The sequence below is a fragment of the Telopea speciosissima genome, chromosome 10, assembly GCF_018873765.1.
Source record: "Telopea speciosissima isolate NSW1024214 ecotype Mountain lineage chromosome 10, Tspe_v1, whole genome shotgun sequence".
NCBI classification, from domain to species: domain Eukaryota; kingdom Viridiplantae; phylum Streptophyta; class Magnoliopsida; order Proteales; family Proteaceae; genus Telopea; species Telopea speciosissima.
This window is the reverse complement of record NC_057925.1, coordinates 38557560-38583169: the sequence shown is the minus strand read 5'-3', so window position 1 is coordinate 38583169 and position 25610 is coordinate 38557560. Positions and strand designations below refer to the sequence as shown.

Genomic DNA, 25610 nt, shown 5'->3' with positions numbered 1-25610 from the left:
TTGTTAGTAAAATAGCGATAACTTAGTACTCACAAATCATTTTGGGGTGATTCAAATTGGAGATTCGAGATAAGAGAAATGTATACAACTGTTATGCAGAAGTTATATTCAGAAAAGTATGTAACATGCTCGAAATATCTCAAGAAGTGAGTACACGAATTCTGGAAATAAAATTAAAACAAAGAAAAAATGATAGAGATAGAATTGTTGTGGGCTGAAACTCAACTCTTCTAGGATGTGTTTGCAGCTCCAAGGGTTTTGCAACTCTTCTAGGATGTAAACAAGACTTCAATTTAGCTTGATTGAAGTGAAACTCATCTTGGTTTCATAAAGAACTTATCATGGTTCAAATGTCTACTCAATAGAGCAATAATGATTTTCATTCATCAAAATTCAATTTTTTTTTACTATCTATTACATGAGAATTAGCCACTATTTATAGGCCTTACAAAGCATAGAAAAAGACAATAAAGCCCTTGCAATCCAAGGGTTGAAATCATAAGCTTGTAAAACAAGAAAAATGATTTTTCTAGAAAAATGCTTATAGCTTTGCAGTCTTCAAGGAAGACTCTTGGGAGTGGCCTTCTTTGTAGTCTTCAAGGAAGACTCTTAGGAGAATTAGTTGAAGGAGCTTGGACCAAGAGAATCTTTGGGAGAATGGCTGCCACATCATCAAACACTAAGGATATAAAGAGTTCACATCAATTTCTTTGCTTCCACATCATCTTTCCACTAGGGTAGTTGCAATCATCACCAAAGGAGGATGCCACATCATCTTCCAGTATGAAGTTTTTTCACATATCAAACCCTAAAAGCTCCTACGATATCTCAGCCTTCAATTCCCATTGAGTTTATATGGCTGAGATTAAAGCCTTACATTGCATAATAAGGATTAAGAAATATTATTCATGTGCTTGCTTTGCATTATGGGCCAAGTCTAAGTGCTAGGCCTTGGGCTGCACTTGAGCTTTTGAGCTTGAATACGGGGTCGATCTTTATACAATTATTCGGTGGTCTAAGAGGCCTTGGTCCGGGCTTGCATCAACGGGTCCTAGACCTTTATCAAGGTGGCGACTCCCATTACATAAAAAGAATATTCCAGGCTACCGTAAACAATATCCTAATTGTCGTCTCCCACCTTGTTGCAGTCATCCCCCACATCTATGGAGCGAAGAGGAAGCCAAGAGGGAAACGCATGCTACAGGATGGAGGCGGTGTCGAGAAATCCCCTTGTACCTACAGAGTCAGAGTCGGTTAAAAATACGTTTACTAGAGTTAGTTGAGAAGAAAGGTACATATAAACTTTCAAAAGTAATTGAAAAAGTTGATAAAGTGGTCAAATCCAACTGGAAGATTTGCAACCTATGAGAAGAAATTTATATTTATTGTTGAAACGATTTAATTAAAGGTGCCTTAGAAAGAAGGTTATGCAATTGAAAACATTTACATTCTCTGAGTAGTAAAGAACACACTTATTGCAGATCCTCATGAATGGAAGTTCAGCATAACTAGAAAGCATTTATGAACTAAACTCTTGTGGACAAGATATATATCACTCCTTTATATTATAGTTGGAAAACTTGGTTTTGCTTGGGACGAGTCACCCAAGTTGAGTCAAAATTTTGGAAAACCTGGCCAAGAGTGGTATAAACTAGGTCAAGGTAAAAAATGGCGAGAATAGATCATAAATCGTGAGAGTCAAATAGGACTTCGTATTTTTACCCGATTCATGACACGACAAGTATAGTCGTTTCTTTAAACCATAAAGCCGATTCACTTAGAAACTGATTTGAGTAAAATAATAAATCCATATTCTAAAACAATAAGAAACCTCGACTCCTCAACTTCCTTCACTTGTTCAATGGTATGAACTCAAAATTCAATGATCTGTGAATTTCTTATTTTTTCCTGGTCTTCCCATATTTTTCTGATTTTTTTTTTCACTATTTTATACATATTAATTGCATTAAATTATTAAAAACGTGACTCGTTTTGACCGAGTTTGACAAGGTCGAGTCACCATGTTTTTTAAAAGACTAGTCGAGTCAGAAAAACTGGTTTTCCACCCATGCTTTAGATATAACAGAATCCCCTCATGACGTGAAAGGGAGCTTGCATTTAAATTCAACTTTAAACTTATTTTGATAACCTTCAACTTCCTCTATATTCAAGCTTTCTCCTCATCTACATCCACGCATTGAAGCCTTTTCCTCCATCTATATCCTGTGCAGTGAAAAAAAAAAAACAACATAGCTAGCTTAAAACAAAAACATAAAAACAAAAATTAATAAATAAAACTTACCTTGGTCGGAGAGGTGTTTTTCCCTATCAGGTTGAACCCTCCTTGGCTCCTAAGGCCAAGATTCCCAATATAGGTGCATTCTCTGTTATGAGGAAAAGTGGGGTTGGAACTCCCACCTCATCCATGGTTCTTTTGGGATAGGAAAGCAATGGCGATTTTACTGCGTGGAAAATGAGTCTGAATTTTGATGCAATGGTTAAAGCAAAAGTTCAACATCTCTGCAGCGCCCAAACCAACCATCGAGGCTTGAAATTGGTGAAACTGGCTAAGGGCTGTGAATGTTATAAAGGCAAAACTCAAGAGTCTAAGCTACCCGACTTGCTCTTTCAGACTTGATGAGCATAAAGAGTTTGGATCACATTCTCGTATAAGAATAGTTCTTAAATGCAGTACTCCCTTACGCTCACACATGGATTTGACGAAACCAGGAAACCTATGCTAATGGGATAGAGAGGGAGAAAGGTTCCTATTTTCATAGGAAAATGGGTGTGAGCCACCCATATGGCATTCACCATGTGGGGGTCATATGGGCGCCTCACACCCATTCTTGTACATTCTCGTACGAGAATGGGATCCCCACGAGGGAGTGAAATCCAGAGAAAGGTTCTCGTACGAGTAAAGCTCATAGAAATATGTTTGTGAAAAGGTTGCATGTGTTTCCATTAATTTACAAGATTACCCTTGAGATGCTCCCACAAGTGTTCAATGGAAGACCATCTCCAGTGGACTTGGTCAAACTTGGGTGCCACTTTTTCCAACGGACCATCTAGGGAGGTAAGTGGATAATCGAAAAATCCGAATCCGATCTGCATTTGTATCCGTGTAGGGAAATCCGTATTCATTTAGCGTTATCCAGAAAAAAACTCTAATACTCCAAAAAATATCCATCCGAAAAAAAATCTGAATATTTAATAATAAAAAATTAAGTAAATAATGTTCTTAAGGGTTTTTGAAGATTCAATAGGTTCCAGAACATGAGGAAAAGAGAATCATGGTCTATGAGAAATGGATTGATTGTGAATGGTATCCGCTAGGGAGAGGAAGGTCCGGGTTACACAAGGCAGGGATGTAAACAGCTGGTTGAAAATCTGAATTCAATCCGCATTCGAATCCATCCGAATCCGTTTACAGGTATCCAGATTCAGCCAGGGAATATCCAAATCCGATCACATCGGATCTGTATCCGAGTCGAATCCAATTTGTTTACATCCCTAGGACCATCCCGTAATCCTCTTGCGTGCTTGGCAGAGCAGGTCCCAAAAAGGTGCGACCCAAGGCCCAAGCACGATAAGTTGTCTATGTTTGTTAAACTCTCTTCTTCTCAGTAAGGTAAGACTCATTTTATAGTCTGGATTACTAACTACAAAAATAAAAATCCCCCTACTTCTTCTTCTTTCTTACAGAGAGGGGATGCCCCGTTTCGATGGTATTTGTTTGAATCTAGATCCTCTCTACTAGGATCTATGGAGTTAGCAGTTGCCGTAAAAGTATTGCTTGTTCCCTTCCCTGCTAGCCTTAATTACTGAGATTTGTGTATTCTTAACCATAAAATCTTTTAGAATTGAGAGACTCTTTCTTCCTCGTAATGGAATTTATTAGTAGAGGTAGTGAGGTGCCGTCTAAGTTGGAAAGCACTTGTTTTTCTACCTCAAAACGGAAACGAGCCTACTAGTTAGGCAATTGGACTATCGAACAAGTTAATTAATGGTATGCTTTTTATATTTAATTAGATTTACATTAACTACATTAATTGATGTTTTTTTTTCCATTTTCTGCCCACTTTACCAATTGTTTTTTAGACAATTTAAAACTTTATCTTAGGGTCTTTTTGGTATGATTTGTATTTGTATTTATTACCTATTTTTGAGAAATCATTTTTTTTCGATAATAATTTTGAGAAATCATTTGTGACAATAAATTATGGGCTACAAATTATAATCATTTGGTTACTATTTGTACAATATATTATATAAATTATAAATAGATTTGGTATGCCTATGTGCATAATATATTATGGGAAAAAGAACTAGTATGTGTGTATGCATAATATATTATGGGAAAAAGAACTTTGAAGGGCAACATTGCCCTTGCGCCCAGACTTATATATAGGGACGTAAAATTACCATTCCGCCCCCATGAATGGTGAAAATCCACCCCGTTGATGCTTCCGCGAGCACTTCCATTTGCCCCGCACTAAGACAGGGGTTTCACTACCTTTCAGGTAACCCTTTCCCATTTATTATATAATCCTAAAACTTTTATTAGAATCTATAATATATTTGAATAGAAGATTCTTGGTTATCTTCATCCCCGACCCTACTCCCACTTCTCTTGCGCCTTTTACAAACACATATCATGAAGTACAAAGAGAAATAACTTTGTCAGTACCATGAGAACTTTGTGGCAAATTGTATGGATGTGTGAGCAATCATACAAATCGCAATTGGAAAAGAAAAACCATATCTTTATTTGTTACATGTCAGCAAAACTTGAAATGGGTTGAACATTCTTGGTTTTTTTGTCATCAATACCCCTTTTTAATACATAATTTCATTAAAGATATATAACAGCCACAGAATAAATTGAAACAAGCCCTAAGAAGAGATTTAACCTAAACCCTTTTATGATATACAATTTTATTACAAGATACTTGACAGTCACAGATATAAATTGAAACACCCCTACCCTTTCCACTCTCACCCTACAATCATTCTTGAGAAGAGGGAGGAGGGACACGCATCCTTCCAATTCCCATATAATCCGTTTCAAAGTCTTCATCATTTTTCCCCAGCATTTCTTTCAAACTACAGTCTACATTCTAGCTTTTTGAACACCCAAAACCTGGGTTTTATCTTCTTATCCAAGGAGTAGTTGAAGAACCTAGGATATTCCACCACATCCCTGACAGGCTTCTCCATGGTGTTCACAAGAAATTCAAGGTTTGGTCTCCAAACCTCCTCCTCAATGTTGTAGCCCAGTAGTGGAGAGAGTCTACAGACCATGGATGCTACCTTTCTCTTGGACAGCCCACTCCTCATCAAATATCTCATCCTGCAACCATCAAAATGGAACAAAACAATAAAGTCAAAACAATTTTCCACAGTTTGATATGTAACACAGGAAGATTTTTAAAAGGTTGAATGATACAGTTCTTGAACACCAATTTCCCAAAATCAGAATTTAGAATTAATCAGATTGCTGACAGGGCCAGGTATAACAGTTTGTGATTGTGAAACTTGGGGCTGGCTACGTAGGTTTAAGACTAACAATTGATAGAACAGATACTACTTCTAGGTCCAGTACTGAACTAACTGATAGAATAATGCAAGAGAGCCCACGACAGAGAATTGTTATCATGGAGGAGAAGGTGGTGGTTGCATCTACGTACACGCAGGGTGTGTTGAGTTCAATTTCGAAAGGAGATGAAATTGAATCCAGTAGTAATGATCAGAATGGTGGTGGTTGATAGAATATGTCCAAGTTTCTCCTACAATTTTTTATCCCCTGTTTCTTCTCCTTCCATGATCATAGTCAACCTAAATGGCTAAGTGGGTTATAACAGTAAGCCCCCTTTTTTAACTCCTTTCTCTTCTTTTTGTCTACTTAAATGAGAATTTTAATCTGTTAAATTATAGTTCAGAAGTTCGGAAGTAATACCTATTGGAGATATTGGAGATCCCGCAAATCACATTTCCCACATGTGATAATACAGCTATTGCTTAGTTTGATTGACTCCTAATTTTATTCTTTCATTCATTATTCTTTCCATATTCTTTTGATTTGATTTTCTTACCTTGTATATGGATTCATTCTATCTTGTATATATGTAAACACATATCAATGAAATAGATATGCTATTCACACAATTTGATTCCAATCTTAACATGGTATCAGCCTAATCCGGTCCTATCACATATTATCTTCTCCATCTTCTTCTTCTTCTCCCAATCGTCTTCATGGATCCTACCGATGCTGCTGCCCAGGTTGCCGCCGAAGCTGCTGCTGCACAAGCTGCTGCACAAGCTGCTGCTCAGGCTGCCTTTTTGCCGGTCTCTGATTTGGATGGGTCTTCCCCATTTTTTATACATCACTCTGACAACCCCGGTGCTGTTCTGGTCACTCAACCCCTGAACGGCTACAATTACCCCACCTAGAGCCGCGCCATGCGCATGGATCTTGAGGCCAAACATAAACTGGTTTTCATTGATGGTTCCATTCCTCAACCCGATGTCACCTCTCCTAAGTTTCTCCACTAGAAGTGCTGCAACAGCATGGTTCTTTCATGGATCGCAAATTCTCTGGACACCGACATTGCTCATAGTTTCCTCTATGCTTCTTCTGCGCATGAGGTTTGGGTTGACCTTCACGATCGCTTCTCTCAAAAGAATGCCCCACGCATCTTTGAGATCCGTCGTGCCATTGCCAATCATCGCCAAGGCACGTCCTCCTTGGCCACTTACTACACACTTCTCAAAGGTTTTTGGGACGAGCTTGCGTCCTATGATTCTTATCCAGCATGCACCTGCGGTGTTCTTCAACACCATTCTGAACTACTTCAGCGCGATCGGCTTCTTGCATTTTTGATGGGTCTTAATGATTCATACACTTCCATCCGCAGCCAGCTACTTTTGATGGATCCGCTGCCTTCCATCAACCGTGCATATTCCCTACTTCTCCAAGAAGAGCGACAGCTCTCCATACTGGCGGCACCTGAGCCATCTCTAACTCAATCGGCCCTTGCTGCACATGGCCGTCCCAACACTAAATCTGGTCTCCCTAAACCTCATTACCACTGTGACTTTTGTGGCCTTGATGGTCACTCTGAGTCCCGCTGCTTCAAGAAAATTGGGTACCCACCAAAGAACTCTTCCAAGGCTGCCACACCTGCCGCACCATCCAACCCAGTTCGGTCTCTGCAGGCCTCCGTGGTAGACGCCCCTGCTGTACCTACTCCTACCTTCACCACAGATCAATATAATCAGCTCCTTGCCCTCCTTCACTCTGGTAATATGACTCCCTTAGCCAATGCCGCAGGTAACATTCCCAACTCTAATGTTTGGATCATCGATTCAGGTGCCACACATCATATGGCATCTGATTTCTCTCTTTTTCAGTCCCACACCATTAAACCTTATTCCTCTCCCATTATATTGCCTACTGGACATCGTGCTTCGGTCACCCATATTGGGACCTGTGTTCTCATTTCTACCTTGCCATTACATAATGTTTTTTTGGTTCCATCTTTTAATTTTAATCTTATCTCTGTCAAACAACTTGTTCAATCACTTAATTGTTCAGCCATATTCACTCCTACTCATTGTTTTTTCCAGGACCTACAAACGAAGGAGACGATTAGACTGGGTAAGGCTCATGGAGGTCTATACATATTGGATGACGCAAATACTCCACCCCTTGTAGCTTTTACCACTTCCCCAACCCCAAGCCTTTGGCATTATCGCCTTGGGCACCCCTCCACTAATGTTTTTCAGCCTTTAAATAAAATTGACACTAAAATTACTATATCCAATAACCATGTTTGTCCTATTTGCCCTTTAGCTAAGCAAACCCGTTTACCTTTTCCAAAGAGTGTGATCTCAACGATTCATTGCTTTGACTTAATACATTGCGACATTTGGGGATCCTACGTCGTTCCCGTCCGATGTGGTGCACGTTTTTTCCACACTATTGTCGATGATTTCTCTAGGTGCACTTGGGTTTACTTACTAAACCACAAGTCTGATGCTTGGCCACAATTGCAGAATTTTTTCTCAACGATACAAACCCAATTTGGGAGCCAAATAAAATAGATCCGTTCCAACAATGGTCAAGAATTTTTTAACCATGCTTCTCAACAATTTTTCAACACCCATGGACTTATCCATCAACATAGTTGCGTTGACACCCCTCAACAAAATGGGGTTGTCGAACGAAAGCATCGCCATCTCCTAAATGTTGCTAGAGCTCTCTCTTTTCAAGCTCACCTCCCACCAGAATTTTGGGGTGACTGCATCCTTATAGCCACGCATCTTATTAATCGCTTACCCACCAAAGTTTTACACCACCAATCACCCATTCAGGTTCTCACCAACAAACCACCCATTTATCATCACCTTCACACCTTTGGGTGCCTTTGTTATCACCATACCCACAATTCCATCAAACATAAATTTGATCCACGTGCCTCTCCAGGCGTTTTTATTGGTTACCCATATGCTCAGAAGGGCTACAAGGTCTATAACCTAGCCACCCACAAAGTATTTGTCAGTCGTGAGATCACATTCCATGAAATCATTTTCCCATTCCATAAAATACCCTCCCATTCAGACCCCCGCAGCCTTCCCTTACCAGTTATGGACTCCACCACTGACTACCCACCTCTCACACCACCGGCCCAGGTCTTTCCCAACCCCCCGCCTGCACCCATTGCACCCGATCCTCAACCTAATCCCGCACAACATCCGCCTGTTCCCCCCCCCAAATGAACCCCCCCATCCCCCATTATCCCTCTCAAACGTTCCCTACGAACCCCACAATAGCCCTTGCGTCTCAAGGACTACCATTGTTCGATCACTACCCACCCTTCGTTTCCTTCCGCTGCAGGTACTCTCTCTCCTAAGGTCTCTTCCATTTCTTATCATATGCTCTCACCCTCTCATTTCCAGTTTATCAGGTGTCTCTCTGCCATCAAGGAGCAACTAGTTTTTCAAAGGCTTCTCTATCCCCAGATTGGAACGAGGCTGTGTAGGCTGAGATCCAGGCTCTTGAACTTAACAACACTTGGACTTTAGTCCCTCTACCCTCTCATGCAAAACCCATTGGTTGCAAATGGGTATACAAGATCAAGAGAAAGGCGGACGGTACCATCGAGCATTACAAAGCCCGCTTGGTCGCCAAGGGTTCGCACCTTAATGGCTATTGCGGTTGTTCACCAATGGCCCCTCTCACATCTTGATGTACAAAACGCCTTCTTACGTGGCGACCTTGACGAAGAAGTTTATATGCAACTTCCACAGGGTTACCAGGGATAGGGGGAGAATACTGTTTGTCGACTCAATCGCTCTTTATATGGCCTCAAATGGGCTTCCCGACAGTGGTTCGCCAAGCTCTCCACAGCACTTATCCGTCTTGGTTTCACTCAATCCAAGGCTGATTATTCCTTATTTTTTAAAGGTCGGGATGCGTCTGCTATTTATATTTTGGTGTATGTCGACGACATCCTTATTACCGGTCCAAACACCAATGCCATTGCTGACTTCAAAGTAAACACTGCATCAGTAATTCCGCCTCAAGGACCTTGGCCCAGTTAAGTACTTTCTCGGCCTTGAGGTGGCCTGGTCTCGGCATAGCATATTTCTAAATCAGTGACAATACACCTTGGACATTCTTTCGGATATGAATTTTACAGAGGCACAAAGCACAACTTTTCCTGTGGAACAACACCTTAAATTATCTCCCTCTGAGGGTGAGTTACTAGCTGATGCAGGTCCCTACCGCCACCTGATTGGTCGGCTCATTTATCTCACCATTACTAGGCCCGATATTGTCCACAGTGTTACACTTCTCAGCCAATTCATGCATCAGCCCCGCCAACCCCACATGGATGCTGCGACAAGGCTCCTTCGGTATTTGTACAGCACTGCCGGGCAGGGCATCTTACTCTCCTCTTCTAGTGCTCTCACATTAATCGCTTATTATGATTTCGACTGGGCTAGTTGCCCTGTAACCAGACGCTCCACTAGTGGCTATTGCATTTTTCTTGGTTCCAGCCCGATCTCCTGGAAGTCGAAGAAATAGCAGATGGTCTCTCGCTCCTCGGCTGAAGCTGAATATCGTTCCATGGCTGTCAACACTTGCAAGCTTATTTGGTTGACTACTCTCCTCAAGGACTTGGGCATCGTAAGGACCCAACCCATTTCTTTCTACTGTGACAACCAGGTCACCCTCCACATTGCAGCCAATCTTGTGTTTCATGAGCATACCAAACACGCTGAGATTGACTGCCATGTTGTTTGTGATCACATCAACAACGGTCTGCTTCGTCCGACTTATGTGACTAGTTCAACTCAAATTGCGGATATTTTCACTAAAGCCCTAGGCGCTACTTTATTCACCACTTTGAAGGCCAAGTTGGGTGTTCTCAACATTCACAGCCCAACTTGAGGGGGAGTATTGGAGATATTGGGGATCCCGCAAATCACATTTCCCACATGTGATAATACAGCTATTGCTTAGTTTGATTGACTCCTAATTTTATTCTTTCATTCATTATTCTTTCCATATTCTTTTGATTTGATTTTCTTACCTTGTATATGGATTTATTCTATCTTGTATAAATGTAAACACATATCAATGAAAATAGATATGCTATTCACACAATTTGATTCCAATCTTAACAATACCAGAGCATATATGTGTGCAATCATCAAAGCTGCGATGTAAATTTGCACTTCTAACCTCCACTACTTAACATTATTCACTCACGGATCCATCAATAATGGATCTTTGGATTAGTAGCTCAAGCCAAAAGCTCTTATTTGTAGATAAATTATGCCCCACACATGAACGTTCTTCTGCAATGTATATATATTTTTTTCTTAAGTAGAGGCTTAGAGCATTATCCTAATTAGATTGAATATATAATCATTACCAATATAAATATTTATACATTGGTGTGGAATCCAAAGTAACTACATGGACATTGTCAAGTGTAGGGAACAACCAACCTTTCAATCATAGCAAAGGTCATTCAAGGGTGAGCATCTATCATTTGAAAGGAAGCTTTATAGGAGCATATGAGAACAAGCCCCATTTGCAAGTTTAAAATTTGTTGAGTTATGTAGCAAACAATAGATAAATAATTATACGTACCAGAAAAGAGCATTTTGGTTGTCCAAAGGACATTACTAACTCCACAAAAGATAACAACCACTGGTTGTGCTGATTCATTCCAAACACTGTTCATTAAAGAACAAGAAGAGAAAAACCAAGTAGGAAAAGAAAATTGTAAGCAATTAGTGTTGTTCGATGGCTGCCTATATGCAACAATTAGATCCTATGACATGGCAAAAACAAATTCCCATTAAATGAAATGGAGTAAAAGCTCCAGGTGAGAAACAACTCAAACAAGTTATGGTAGCATCTTTAAGATTTCCTCTGTTTCCCTGAAAAACCAAATGAAAGATAATCCTCAGGAAAAAAAATAAAATAAAATAAAGAGTGGGTGCCTCAAGACTTCATAAATGAGCAAACTCATGAAATCTAATTACATTTTTTTCTTTTACTTGTGATGTCAATTCTGTTAGAAAAGAAAAGATGTTGGGTCAATATTGGATATTGGACCCAATATTGGATTCTTCTAGCAATAAGGATCTTTCCTTGGTGGGAAAGATTGGATGAGTTGGTGATTGAGTCCCAATAAGAAACTCAATATTCCTTTCCCATGTGTGCTACCAATTTGGGAGTGAGAGGGCAAATCACATATATTCATGAGATTGCCAAAATTCAAAGAGCACTCTCTCAGCCTTGGAAAATCGGTGGAGCACTCCCCTCCCTAGAACCGTTCTCTCTTCCTCTCTCTCTCTCTCTCTCTCTCTCTCTCTCTCTCTCTCTCTCTCTCTCTCTCTCTCTCTCTCTCTCTCTCTCTCTCTCTCTCTCTTGGTGTTTGATCTTGGAGAAAGCTTGGGTTTTGAGAACCCTTGTGTGTGGAGGAGTTGGCTTGATCGTGTGGGAACGCAAAGCTTTCCGTAGTATTTAGAACAACTGAGAAAGGGCAATCATCTGTTGGAGGTTTTTCATCTGTGGAACTCTAGGTAACGATCAATTCCCCTATTATTCTAGATAATTTAATAGCATTCTCCATTGATAGAATCGATCCTACCACGCTTCCGCAGATCTATCTTGATCGTCTTCAGTGGTATTAGAGCCTTGCTATCAAATGGGAATGTTTTATTTTTTTGTATCTATTATTATATATGATGCTCTTAGTTTAGATTCATTTAAAAAAAAAAAAAAAAAAAAGAACGGTTTCATGTTTTTTTTGAAAGAGGATGGTCCCTTTTTCTTTTTTCCCATGGACAGCCCATGATGGAACAACAAGCATAATAAAAAAAATCAGTTTCAAGGGTTTTTTGAAAGGAGATTCATTGGGGAAGATGGGTGAAGGGATTTTTCTCTTCACCCTTTTTTTTATCCATCTTCCCCATTTTACATTATGGCTTATTTTATTGGTTTTTGATAAGCATGTATGTAGTATTGATTAAATCATGATGGGCATTAGATGCTCATGGCCATTGTGACATGTTTAGTCATGGTAATGGTGTTTTTATATGTTTTTGGCATTTTTCACATAAAATATGGATCTATAATCTTTGAGCATCATGTATTTAATGAGGGCCATGGTTATGGGATTTAATAATTTACATGCATTAGATGGATGTGTGTGCTAGGCATGGCAAGGATGTGGTTTTGGATGCAATTATTATTTTTCCATTCTTCTCCCCATCTCTCATGTAAAGATTATGTAATTTTCCTTCTGGCAGTTTAAATTGGTGGACTGATTTCCTGAGTTTTATTTACATTTAAAGGGTTATAATAATTTAAAATTAGTTTATATTATTTATTGTAACCGCTTGATGATCATGATAAGATCGGGATCGTGATTTTGACCATTGATCAAAGATCTTGACGGTTCGTTGGTGAGAAGATTGGAGGAGGGACTTGCTCATTTGGAGTGTCCAAGTTGTTTATAGTTTTGGATTTATTTTCCTATAATGGTTAGTTATATTTGCATTATCACATGATTATTGTTATGTGTGGGAGTGACATATGAGGCTATGATTACTCCCATCCATCTTGTAATCAAAGTGAGTTTACATTGGATGTGAACTCATGTTGATTAAAGATGGTATCCCATAACCATTGGTATTTAATTTTTCTTGGATGGATGTGTTTATGTGCTTATACATTGGATGTATGGTTGTGATTTTATGCGTTCCCGTAATCCCTCAATTTTAAAACAAGTGTAATATGAAAAACCCAGGTTGGTGGGATTCCCATGGCCTCCCTTAGTTGGTAAGTATAGAAATTTCATCGATCTACTCTTGTAGATGCCGATAAGATAATACTTGGATAGGTTGATGAAATTGTCTACACCCATCTCACATGTAATAGGTAGAGAATGTGGTCAGTGGTACGTGTACTACGATAGTAGGCATTAACCCATAAACACCATAATTCCCTCCAAAACTAAGGGTATACACTTGACTTGAGTGTATGTCAGCCGATAGGAATGGGCATGACACTCAGGTGGCTAAATCACATTGGAAGTCTAAGTGACGGGCAGAATAATCCACTCAACCAACATGCAAATGATGAACTCCGATAGGCTAAGTCAGGAGCATAAGGGTTGATAAGTTCCAATTCATGCCCTATAAGCTAGAGGGAAGCTTAGGGTGTGATTGACCATTGATTGTTTTACCCTGTTTTTCAATGATTGTCAATCATGTTAAATGTTATTTTTGTACATCGAGTAGATTTTATACTATTTCAACCCAAATCAACTATGCTACCCTCATAAAAGATCATATTTTGACCGGCCTAAACTACATTGGCTGGAGGAGAAACATCAAGTTACTCCTGACTGCAGAAGGTCTGATGTCACTTATTGAGTAACATGAACCTGAATTCTCATAAAATGAGGACCTTGTTGCTAAAGCGGCCTATGAGTTATTGCGTCAGAACAATTCTAAGGCCAAACTCCTCATATTGAACTCTGTGGAAAAGACCATTGTTGATTCTGTCAAGGATTTGTATTTGACAAAGGATATGATGGAGGAGTCTGAAGGCGATCAAGATAGATCCGTGGAAGCGTGGTAGGATCGATTCTATCAATGGAGAATGCTTTTGAATTATCAAGAACAATAGGAGAATCGATCGTTACCTAGAGTTCCACAGATGCAAAACCTTCAACCAATGATAGCCCTTTCTTAGTCGTTCTACGCACTATGCAAAGTTTTGCGTTCCCACACAATCAAGCCAACTCCTTCACACACAAGGATTCTTAAAACCCAAGCTTTCTCCAAGATCAAACACCAAGAGAGGGAGAGGGAGAGGGAGAGAGAACGGTTCTAGGGAGGGGAGTGCTCCACTGATTTTCCAAGGATGAGAGAGTGCTCTTTGAATTTTGGCAATCTCATGAATATGTGATTTGCCCTCTCACTCCCAAATTGGTAGCACACATGGGCAAGGAATATTGAATTTCCTATTGGGACTCAATCATCAACCCATCTAATCTTTCCCACCAAGGAAAGATCCGTATTGCTAGAGGAATCCAATAGTGGATCCAATATCCAATATTGACCCAACATCTTTCATTTTCTAACAATGCACATCATCATTGGGAGAGATGTATGGGAGAGAAGAAAGACATGCCCATCATCAACTAATGACACTTATCCATGGCACGAAGATGGCCCAAGGAACTCCAGTTATAGATCATGTGATGAAAATGTAAAACTTGTTCCAAGATCTGGAGAACCTTAGGACGTCTTTTAAGCTGAGTTTTAAGACAAATGTTATCTTCTACTCTTTGCCTTAGGATATCTAAGGATCGTTTATTATTAATTATAAAATGAATAAACTCTCTGTCGAACTTCTTGAGCTGGGTAACATGTTGCAAGAGGTAGAGGTTGCATTCAAAAAGCAGAAAGTGGAGGTCTTGACCACAGAGGAGAAGCCTTTTTCTTCTAAGCCTAAGGGTAAGAAGAAGAAGAAGAAGATTGACAAGGGGAAAACCCTTAAGTTTGAGTCAAAGGGAACTCAGAAGATCAAGAAAAAGGGAGCTTGTTTCTATTGCAAGAAGGACGGGCATTAGAAAAAAGAATGTCGAGCTTTCCTGGCTACTCAGAAAAAGAAGCCAAAAGAAAGTATTTCTAAAACCTTAGTCCTTTATGAGTCTAATTTGTCGGAGGAACCTACTAATACATGGTTGGTGGACTCCGGGTCTACCGCCTATATTTACAACATGTTGCAGGGGTTCAAGCTGACAAGAAAGCTGAGTAAGAATGAAGTTTGTCTGAGAATGGGTACTGGAGCTGAGGCCGTTGAAGATTTTACTTTATATTTAAAAAATAAAGTTACTTTGATTTTGAGAGGTTGTTTTTATGTCCCCCTGTTTAGGAAGAACATTGTTTCTGTTAGTAAGCTAGTGATGGATGGTTATACTTTTCTATTTGGTGATAAGTGGACTATTCGATTTAAAAATTATTTTGTTACTACTGGCTTACTAGATAATGGATTATATCTCTTAAAACTGGTGTTTGATGTGAATGAAATCTCCAATACATCTATAAAATGAAAATCAGCCCAAGATAATTCAACATATATTTGGCACTTAAGGTTAAGTCATATTAGAGTAGAAAGGATAAGCAGGCTGGTAAAGGATGGACCTTTAGATTCTTTGATGGTAGAACCTCATCTAACATGTGAGTCATGTCTACAAGGAAAGATGATCAAGAAACCCTTCTCAAATAAGGGAAGAAGAGCCCAAGCTGTGTTAGAATTGGTACACTCGGATGTGTATGGACCCATTAATGTTCAAGCGAGGTATGATTATGAATACTTCGTAACCTTCACTGATGATTACTCTCGTTATGGTTTTATATACTTGATTTACCACAAGTCGAAAACTTTTGATAAATTCAAAGAATTCCAAGCGAAAGTTGAAAAACAATTGGATAGTTGCATCAAGTGCTTTCGATCTGATCGAGGAGGAGAGTATTTATCAGATGAGTTCAGGGACTATCTGAAAGAAGCTGGGATAGTATCTCAGTTAACAGCCCTAGGGACACCTCAACAGAACAGAGTCTTAGAAAGATAAAATCAAACCTTGTTGGACATGGTTCGATTCATGTTGAGTTATTTAGAATTACTGTTAAGTTTTTAGGGTTTTGCACTAGAAACTGCCATCTATATACTAAACAGGGCACCCACAAAATCTATACACAAAACACCTTTTGAATTTTGGTATAGGTACAAGCCTAGTCTCCAACATATCAGATTGTGGGGTTGTATAGCACATGTGTGGAAGTAACAGATGGATAACTTGGAATCTCGTACAGGTAGATGCTATTTCCTTGGATACCCTAAGACTACAATAGGCTACTATTTCTATGACCCGGTGAATCAAAAGGTCATAGTTAGTAAGCATGCTACATTTCTAGAGGATGACATGGTCTCACCGAAATCAGATCCAGTGGTCATAAAGAAGATATCTAATGACCAGCCTCTACATCCACAAAAATTTCAGCCGACGTACCTACTCAGGAGCAACAGCTTCAAGAGCCTAGACGGAGTGGGAGGTCTATACGACCACTAACTCATTTGAATCTTCTCATAGAGGAAGATCAAAGTGTGGAAGAATTCCATATGGTGTCTGATTGTTCAGATACTGATCCTTATACTTATGTTGGGCTCTAAAGGATGTTGACTCAGATAAATAGAAGGAAGCAATGCACTCTGAAATAGACTCCATGCATTCTAACCATGTTTGGACTCTTGAGGATCTACCACAAGGGTGAAAACCATTGGCTGCAAATGAATCTTCAAGAGGAAGAGAGGTATGGATGGAAAGGTGGAACATTTCAAGGTGAGATTGATTGCGAAAGGATACACTCAGAAGGAGGGTATCGACTATGATGAGACCTTCTCACCAGTAGCGATGATTAAATCCATCCGGATTCTATTATCGATTGTTGCATACCATGATTATGAGATCTGGCATATGGATGTACAGACCGCTTTCCTTAACGGGTATCTTGATGAGGTCATATACATGGATCAGCTAGAGGGTTATGCTTCCCTAGGGGAGGAAAATAAGGTATGTAGGTTGTTGAGGTCCATTTATGGATTGAAACAGGTTTCAAGAAGCTGAAACATCCATTTTGATCAAACTATCAAGGAATTTAAGTTTGAGCAGAACATTGATGAACCATGCGTGTATAAGAAAATTTATGGGGGTGCCGTCTCTTTCCTTATCCTATATGTGGATGATATACTTCTCATTGGGAATGATGTGGAGTTACTTTCATCTGTAAAGATGTGGTTATCCAAAATGTTCTCAATGAAAGATCTGGGTGAAGCCAGTTACATCCTAGAAATTAAGCTTGTGAGAGATCGCAAGAAGAGGATGATGGGATTGCCACAATCCACCTACATTGATAAAGTGCTTAACAGGTTCAACATGCAGGATTCTAAGAGAGGTAATGTACCTCTCAAACATGGAATTGGTCTTTCCAAGTCACAATGCCCTCAAATTTCTGAGGATGTTGAGGCTATGAAAAGAGTTCCCTATGCTTCGATAGTAGGAAGTCTAATGTATGCCATGTTGTATACCAGACTTGACATTTATCACGCTGTGGGGATTATGAGCCGATATCAATCCAATCCGGGACAAGAACATTGGACAGCTATCAAGGGGATCCTCAAGTATCTAAGGAGGACTAAGGATTACTTCCTTGTTTACGATTGTGATCAGCTACCGGTAGTTAGATATACCGATTCGGACTTCCAATTTGACAAGGATGATAGAAAGTCCACCTCTGGGATGGTCTTTATGATTGGTGGTGGTGCAGTGATTTGGAGGAGTGATAAACAAAAGTCAATAGCCGATTCCACAATAGAAGCTGAGTACTTGGTAACTAGTGAAGCAGCCAAGGGAGGTATCTGGCTCAAGAAATTCTTGACCGACTTAGGGGTGGTGCCTGAGCTAGTGGAGCAACCTATACCATTGTTATGTGACAATAAGAGAGCTATAGCACAAGCAAAGGAACCAAGAGCTCATCAAAGGAATAAGCATGTGGAGCGGAAGTATCATTTGATTCTTGAGATCATTCAGCATGGTGACATAACTATAGCTAAGGTTGACACGGTAGATAATTTATCTGACCCTATGACTAAAACATTATCTCCTCTTGTTTTTTAGAAACATATTGGAAATATGGGGATAAAGTTTATGGGTAATTGGCACTGATGTACAAATTCTTTTTGAATTAATGAATTTAATTTTTGATTTGCATGATCAGTTGTTGAGCTCAGTTTTTGTCCATAGGTACTCATACCTAAAACTGTTCACCACTAGGGACAGGACTGGACATCCTGTCCGACATGGTGGTCACACTGTGTGTGCTTAGGAAGGTTACTTTTCCAAGACACAAGTGTGAGTGTACATATGATGTGTACATTAGACTGGATCACTTGAGAATTTCACATGTAGTGTACTGTTAGTTTATAAAGAAAATGAGATTCTCTTACGTAGTTCTCGATTGGTCCCTTGACCTGAGGGGTCTTTATCCTTACATTCAAATGTTATGTGTTTTGGTGCACCAAGATGTCTCTCTGACTATATATCGGTGCACTGGATTCACATTGTTTGATTGTATTCGAAAGAGATGCCCAACATAGAATCCACAGCCCATACATTAGGAATATGTTGAGGAGAGTATTCTATACAGGATTGGACACAAATCAGGATTTGGTAGCATTTTCAAAATGTTTTTTGAAATGTTTTTAGATATATATTTATAAACCATTATCTATTTTCTTGAACATTTTGTTTGAAATATTTTTTCTCGGTCCAATCAAGGTAATTGAATCTCTCGATCGGCATATCGGTTCCTTAAGGATTGACAGTCTCGAACACATGCCTTATATTGAATCATGCAACATCATTTTGTGGGGGACTAATACGTGTCTTAACTACTTACCTTGGGTGTTGATTGTTACACTTTGCTCGGCATCTTTGGTTATTGGACACTTTATAAGCTGAGTAGAATCCCATTGTGATCCTACCACTTTCCTTTCGGTTCCATTCGTTTACGCAGCATGGTTGATCATGATTTCCTTTTCATGATTCTCTTATAAGATTGGATCTCATAGTAGGATGGAGGAGATTGTTAGAAAAGGAAAGATGTTGGGTCAAAATTGGATATTGGACCCAATAATGGATTCCTCTAGCAATAGGGATCTTTACTTGGTAGGAAAGATTGAATGGATTAGTGATTGAGTCCAATAGGAAACTCAATATTCCTTGCCCATGCGTGCTACCAATTTGGGAGTGAGAGATCAAATCACAAATATTCATAAGATTGCCAAAATTCAAAAAGCACTCTCTCATCCTTGGAAAATCGGTGGAGCACTCCCCTCCCTAGAACCGTTCTCTCTTTCTCTCCCTCTCTTGGTGTTTGATATTGGAAAAAGCTTAGGTTGTGAGAACCCTTGTGTGGAGGAGTTGCCTTGATCGTGTGGGAATGTAAAGCTTTGCGTAATGCATAAAACGACTGAGAAAGGGTTATCATCGGTTGGAGGTTTTGCATCTGTGGAACTCTAGGCAACGATCGATTCCCCTGTTGTTCTAGATAATTTAATAGCATTCTCCATTGATAAAATCGGTCCTACCATGCTTCTGTGGATCTATCTTGATCGCCTTCAAATTCTTTTTGAGCTGGCTAATGAAATCTATTTCCACCATTACCTATAAGTGTACCATAATGCTTCCAAGAGGTGAAAGAGATTATACAATATATAATAGTCTGGGTTGAATCCAGTTTAACCCTATTGTAATTATGAAATGGTTTGAAATAGTTTTTGAAAATTATAGGGGATCTACCTACCTTTACAATTTACACACGAAACCCACATATTAATTATAACAATTAAAAAAAATAATTGGTGGAAAGTTTTTTCAGAGTGATTTAATGGAGATTAGGATGAAAAGGATGAATGGAACTTGTCACGGACTCTGCAGAGCTTGTCAAATCTTTTGATGTCAAACTTCTTATTTTTCATCAGTTGTTTCTAATTGGCCATAGAACGGCTCTCATAGTAGAACTCTAGAAAATGAATGTCTTCGAACGTCCACAAGAACAAGGTGTAGCGCGCCAAGCCGTAAAAGGCCAACACATTGAAGCAGATTGTCATTGGTTGCTACATGAAATCCCCGTATAGCTTGCAAAAGATTACGATTTGGATGATGAGGAAGCCCTCTACAATACATACCTCCCTTAGAACGAAGGCATTTGCTTTTGGGTCAATTGCTAATTTCTCCCACTCCATTTCTTCTAATTCTTCGCTTTTTCTTGTCACTCTTACTTCTATCTGTAATATTCACAACAAAAACCAAGTAACATTTGGGTAAATCTCTCCAGCGGCCAGAAGCCACATCAGTTACTTCTCATAGGGGGGGGAAATGACCACCTTATCCCTTGCCTGAACACACTGCCCGGGTGGGGTCCAACCCCTCTTATTAGAGGCACTAGGGAACTGTACCAGGCAGGGAACCTGAGAGGATAATTTTCCACCGCTACGAGTTTGCAACTTGAACCCCTCTCTTTGCTCATTAGTCATTACTAAACCCTATCTTGCTCATGTCACCACCTCTCTTTCGAGTTGGATTTCCATTCAGTAGTTAAAAGTGAAACACTCTGGCGAACAATATTCATTTTCGTTTTCTCCTTAAAACTGTTTCGTTTTAGAATTCTGGAATTGTAGTGTTTCTAAGTTCTTATTCAATACTATCAACGGCAACCCCAGAGTTTTCATATCCATTAACTAGCTACAAAACAGAAAATTTTCTAGGGTCTTTACAAAGTTCGGAAGCTTGAAACAACCATAGAAATTCTACTTTAGGGCTTTAATGAAGCTCAGAATTTTTAACAATAGTATTTGCATAGCGAAGCAAAGAATTTCCAAACACAGAAGGTGGAATAGATTCAAATACATACATGTAAAGTCTTACCGATTTGATTCAGTTGTTTCAACCAACAGTGAGATTTCAATCCGAAGTAGCTCTCGCTCCGAGTTGTGACGAGCCGATGACAACCTCATCAGTCATCAATTTGATAATGAGTGAGAGAGAAAGAGCAGTCACCTGCACTTAGGATCACGAGCAAGTGAGAGCCTTCAGTTCGCAAGCAAGCGAGAGCAGAGTGAGAGCTTTCACCTTCACGAACGCGAGGGAGAGACTAGGTTTGAGATTTTAAAATTTCTGATAAACTTAAAAATCAGAATAAATGATTTGTACTCAGAAATCACAAATAGCTCAAGAGCTATTTGTGATATTTAATTTTTTCTAATTTTTCATAAATAAAAATAAACATTATAAAATATATCAAACACCTGCAAAAATAGATATTAGTTAGATAAAAACAAATACAAATCATACCAAAGAGACCCTTAGACAATAGAAAACCATGCCATGTAAAGAATCAGGAGCTCAATGGATATATTCACCTTCAGATAAAATAAAGAAGGTCACCCCTACTCTCTACATAGTGACCAAGGGTACATTTAGAAACGAAGACTTTAGTGACATTTCCTTATTGCAAATTGAAGTATATATTTTTATCAAAAAAATAATTAAATCATAGCTTGTATTCAATAAATTCACTTACCTGGATGTTGGTTTCCTCCAATCTCTTAGAATTATTTATCCATACAACTCTATGGTTTCTCAAGTTTTTGGATGTCACAAAGGTATGATGGGGGAGGGAACAAGTGGGATACAAGGAGGCATAAGTGCCTACCGTATTAGCCAATTCCAACTATGCTAGCAGTTGTCCACATGATATCTCAAGTTTAATAGCATGGTATTTGTACTATAAATTTCATGTGTACAGAATGAAAATTGAATGTCATGTGGATAGAATGAATATTGATTAGTTATATGGATATTTATTTTTTAATTAAATTAATTACTTTGAATATAGAAAAAAGACTTATTACTTCAATTAATTTTTTTAACTACACACATTCCGGGAAAAGTTTGTTGAACTCTCTTCTTCTCAGTAAGGTAAGACTCATTTTATTGCTGTATTACTAACTGCTAAAATAATATTCCCCCTACTTCTTCTTCTTACAAAGAGGGGATGCCCCGCTGCGGTGGTATTTGTTGAATCTAGATCCTCTCTCCTAGGATCTATGGAGTTAGCAGTTGTCCTAAAAGTATTGCTTGTTCCCTTCCTTGCTAGCCTTAATTCTTTTCTTGTGAATTTATATGGGTTGTAATAGTCCATGTGATGCAGGCCCTGTTCGGAATTGCCACATTACCCACAATTCGGTTTCTAAAAGAACCCGAATTAAGGAGATAATGTTTAGGAGATATTGCTCCTTTCCTATTTTGTAGGGAATCAATTTAAGAAGATATTTCCTATTTAATAGCAAAGGACATTAATGAAGATTTGCCAAGAGGATTTAGAGGCAAGGCAAGAATTCCACAGTTCCCTTTCTTCCCCCTGTTTTTAAGGAGTGAGGTCAATATTGAAGCACATTAAAGAAGGACACCTATTCATGGTTTTAAAGAGAGAGGTTGTCACACCCCAAACCACCCCTAGGAGGTTTGAGCGGGCGACCCAAATATCCCACGATATCCCCTAATCCACCAGGATGCAGAAGTAGTATTTACATGTCACAAAACCACAACAATGGTAGATATATGACAAAAGTATATCAGAGGCAACGAAAGATAGAAAAAACTACCCAAAATATAGATTATATTAATTACAGTAAAATCCCAAGTACCTATGTTATATCATATACATATCCATTTATGTTCAAAAGTATAGTAGTACACAAGAAGATTACGCTTTCAAAAGGATGGAAGTAATAAAAACTACAAGATCTTCACGGGGCAGCAAAGTACGAAAGTTCTACAGCTTCATCAACAGCTTCATCACCCATTGGTAAGTGAATCGGTACCTGCAAAATCATCTAAAAAGAAAATATTTTCTGAAAGATGAGCTCCACCGAGCCCAGCAAATGAATAATAAATCATACAAGCAGGTATAACCATCATCATCATCAATCTACATGCTGGTTCAATTTTATTACTCTAGTCCACCTAACAACACAACTAAGTCACTAGGTATATGCTTCTTGCAATGACCCGGACGACAACCTCAGTTGCTTCTCGTCCGTTCTTCGGTTGCCACCTCAATCACTGTGGGTGGAACCTGCGTTGGGATCAAGAGCACCGACTCCCTCCCTTGGTAGACCCCAAGATAACCATGACAACCTATCCCAGATTCCACAACTACTCGGCTTTCAGGAGGCCATGATCACCTAACAGATGCACTCCTATTGGTAAGGGCTGTAGCATAAGGGTATGTTCACCTAGCCCAATGATCTACATGATAAGTATGAGTTGAGTGGTGTCAACCGTATCCCATTCTATTGGCTACCACAAACCTCATTTTTAAGTATGAAATGTACGGTGCTCCCGCAGCCCATACTACGGCTCACCATACCTTGCATTTCCAAGCCGTCTATCATGGCATCTAATCTAACAGTTCACATAGCATGCATTTTAGTCATCAATCATTTTATCAACATGCTCATAATCACAATCCACAGTCACATTTTTAATTTCAATATCCAAAAGCAAATAAATAATAATATGTATCAGATGTCAATAAAGAGAAGTAATTTGTTATCTTTAAAGTGTTTACAAGGTCACACCTACAAGGATGATCCATATCCACTCACCTTGACTATACTCCGCTTGTTCTGAAGACTATCGGTCCACAAAAGTGCCCGGACATGCGTCACCGGGCAAATAATCAAAGCCTAGGTTTATTAATTCAAAAGCATACGTCAATGAGTGTTAAATGAGTAATGGAGTCTGGGGGTATCCTTGGTTCAAGTCCCAAACCAAAGCCAGACTCAAAACAAATGGGACAGCAGTAGTGGTCGATTGGACTAGTCTATCCAATGGACCAATGGCAATCAACCCATTACTCAAAGTGTAAGAACAGGGCTGGAATGATGTGTTTTGCATTATGGATTATACCAATGGCTCTAAGAAAGGTGTTTTAGACCTTGGGGTAGGTCTGAGACAGCATAGGGTTAGGTTTCCTGTAGTGGTCGATTGTTACTGGTCTATCCAATGGACCAGTAGGGTCAAAGTTGCTAAAAGTGTCGGGGCTTCCAGGTAATGGTTATGGTCTCTCATGAGGGGTCCCTAGGTGTTATTCCAGTGGTACCAACATAGGTTCTTGGCCTTGGTTCCATTTAAACAAGGTTTGGTTGTCCGATACATGTCTCAGGATATCAGATTGACTCCAAACAGAAGGTATAGAGCTGGGATGACTGGGGTTCCAACACAAAAGGCCTTTCATAGTGTTTCATAGGCCAAGGGCTGATCAGGCTTGAAATTGGACCAGGTCTCTGGTAGTGGTCGATTGGTACTGGTCCATCCAATGGACCAGTAGCAATGGACCATTACAAGTACAGCTCAAAATTCTTAAGAGCCAGCACTGTTTTGGCTTGGATCTCTGGATCAGTAGCATGCATGGATGATCAGGGGTTACAGTAGGGTTCCATGCATGTCATCCAACATAAACGTGGTGATATATCCAACATCCATGGGGTTCTTGGGGTTTGGGTACCTATGCTAGCATGCATGGCTTGTACACCAGATCAACAGATTTTTATACATATGGAGTGGTCTTTATCAGTTCTATATCAGCTCTGTTTCAGGAAACAAGGCCATGGATTCATCATGCATTTAGGTGTTGAGGCTCCTACACCTCTATGGACCATTCAAGGCTAGCAATGGGCATGAGAATTAATTATGCAAGTTGTTAATGTCAGTTATAGCATGTATTCATCATGACACAGGTAGATGACAGGCCAAACATAGAAGATTCATACTTGCATGTAAGGATCTAAGCATGAAAGGCTAGTAGAACATGACTAATTTTATAGGCACATGAAAGCATGGCTGTACAGCCAACAACAGAGAATGAATCATGGTTACAGCCATGGTAATGGCTATGAAAACAGCAAGGGATATCTGGGTTTGGGTTTACCTTGAAGGATCCAAGCACAAGGAGGTCCCAAGCCTTCACCTTCCTCTTCTTCTCTTCTCTTTCTCCTTCTCCTCCTCTTCCTTCTCTCCAACGAAATGAGTAGAGGAGATTTTTGGGCTGAAGGCATGCTTATATAGGCCCAGCCACTAAGGCATGTTTGCCTAAAGCAGTTTTATGAAGAGTGCATTCTTGAAATTCATTCTACAATGCAATTGGCTTCAAAGTGAGCGCCACATGATCACATTGTTAGGGTAATATCCCCACAAGTCATTCTAGGTACGGGGAGGTGATCCGGGATGCGTGACACTCGGTCCCACACATCTGAGATGAATTCTGTGTAGTATAGCAGCATTGGTCGATCCAACTGACCAATAGGTATGGACCAGTAGGCAAATCCCTGCTGTTTTTTGTATTTGGGTCCCACTGAGGCCTATGCCATGCCTAGGGCA

The 25610-nt window shown here is 39.5% G+C and overlaps 1 long non-coding RNA gene across 1 annotated transcript; it reads left to right on the top strand.

The window, feature by feature from the left end:
• Positions 1-5590: 5590 nt before the first annotated feature.
• Positions 5591-17675, top strand: LOC122644156. The gene is made up of 3 exons (XR_006330241.1): positions 5591-5739; positions 10424-10433; positions 17665-17675. It is a non-coding gene; the product is annotated as an uncharacterized LOC122644156 (long non-coding RNA).
• The last annotated feature ends 7935 nt before the right edge of the window (positions 17676-25610 follow it).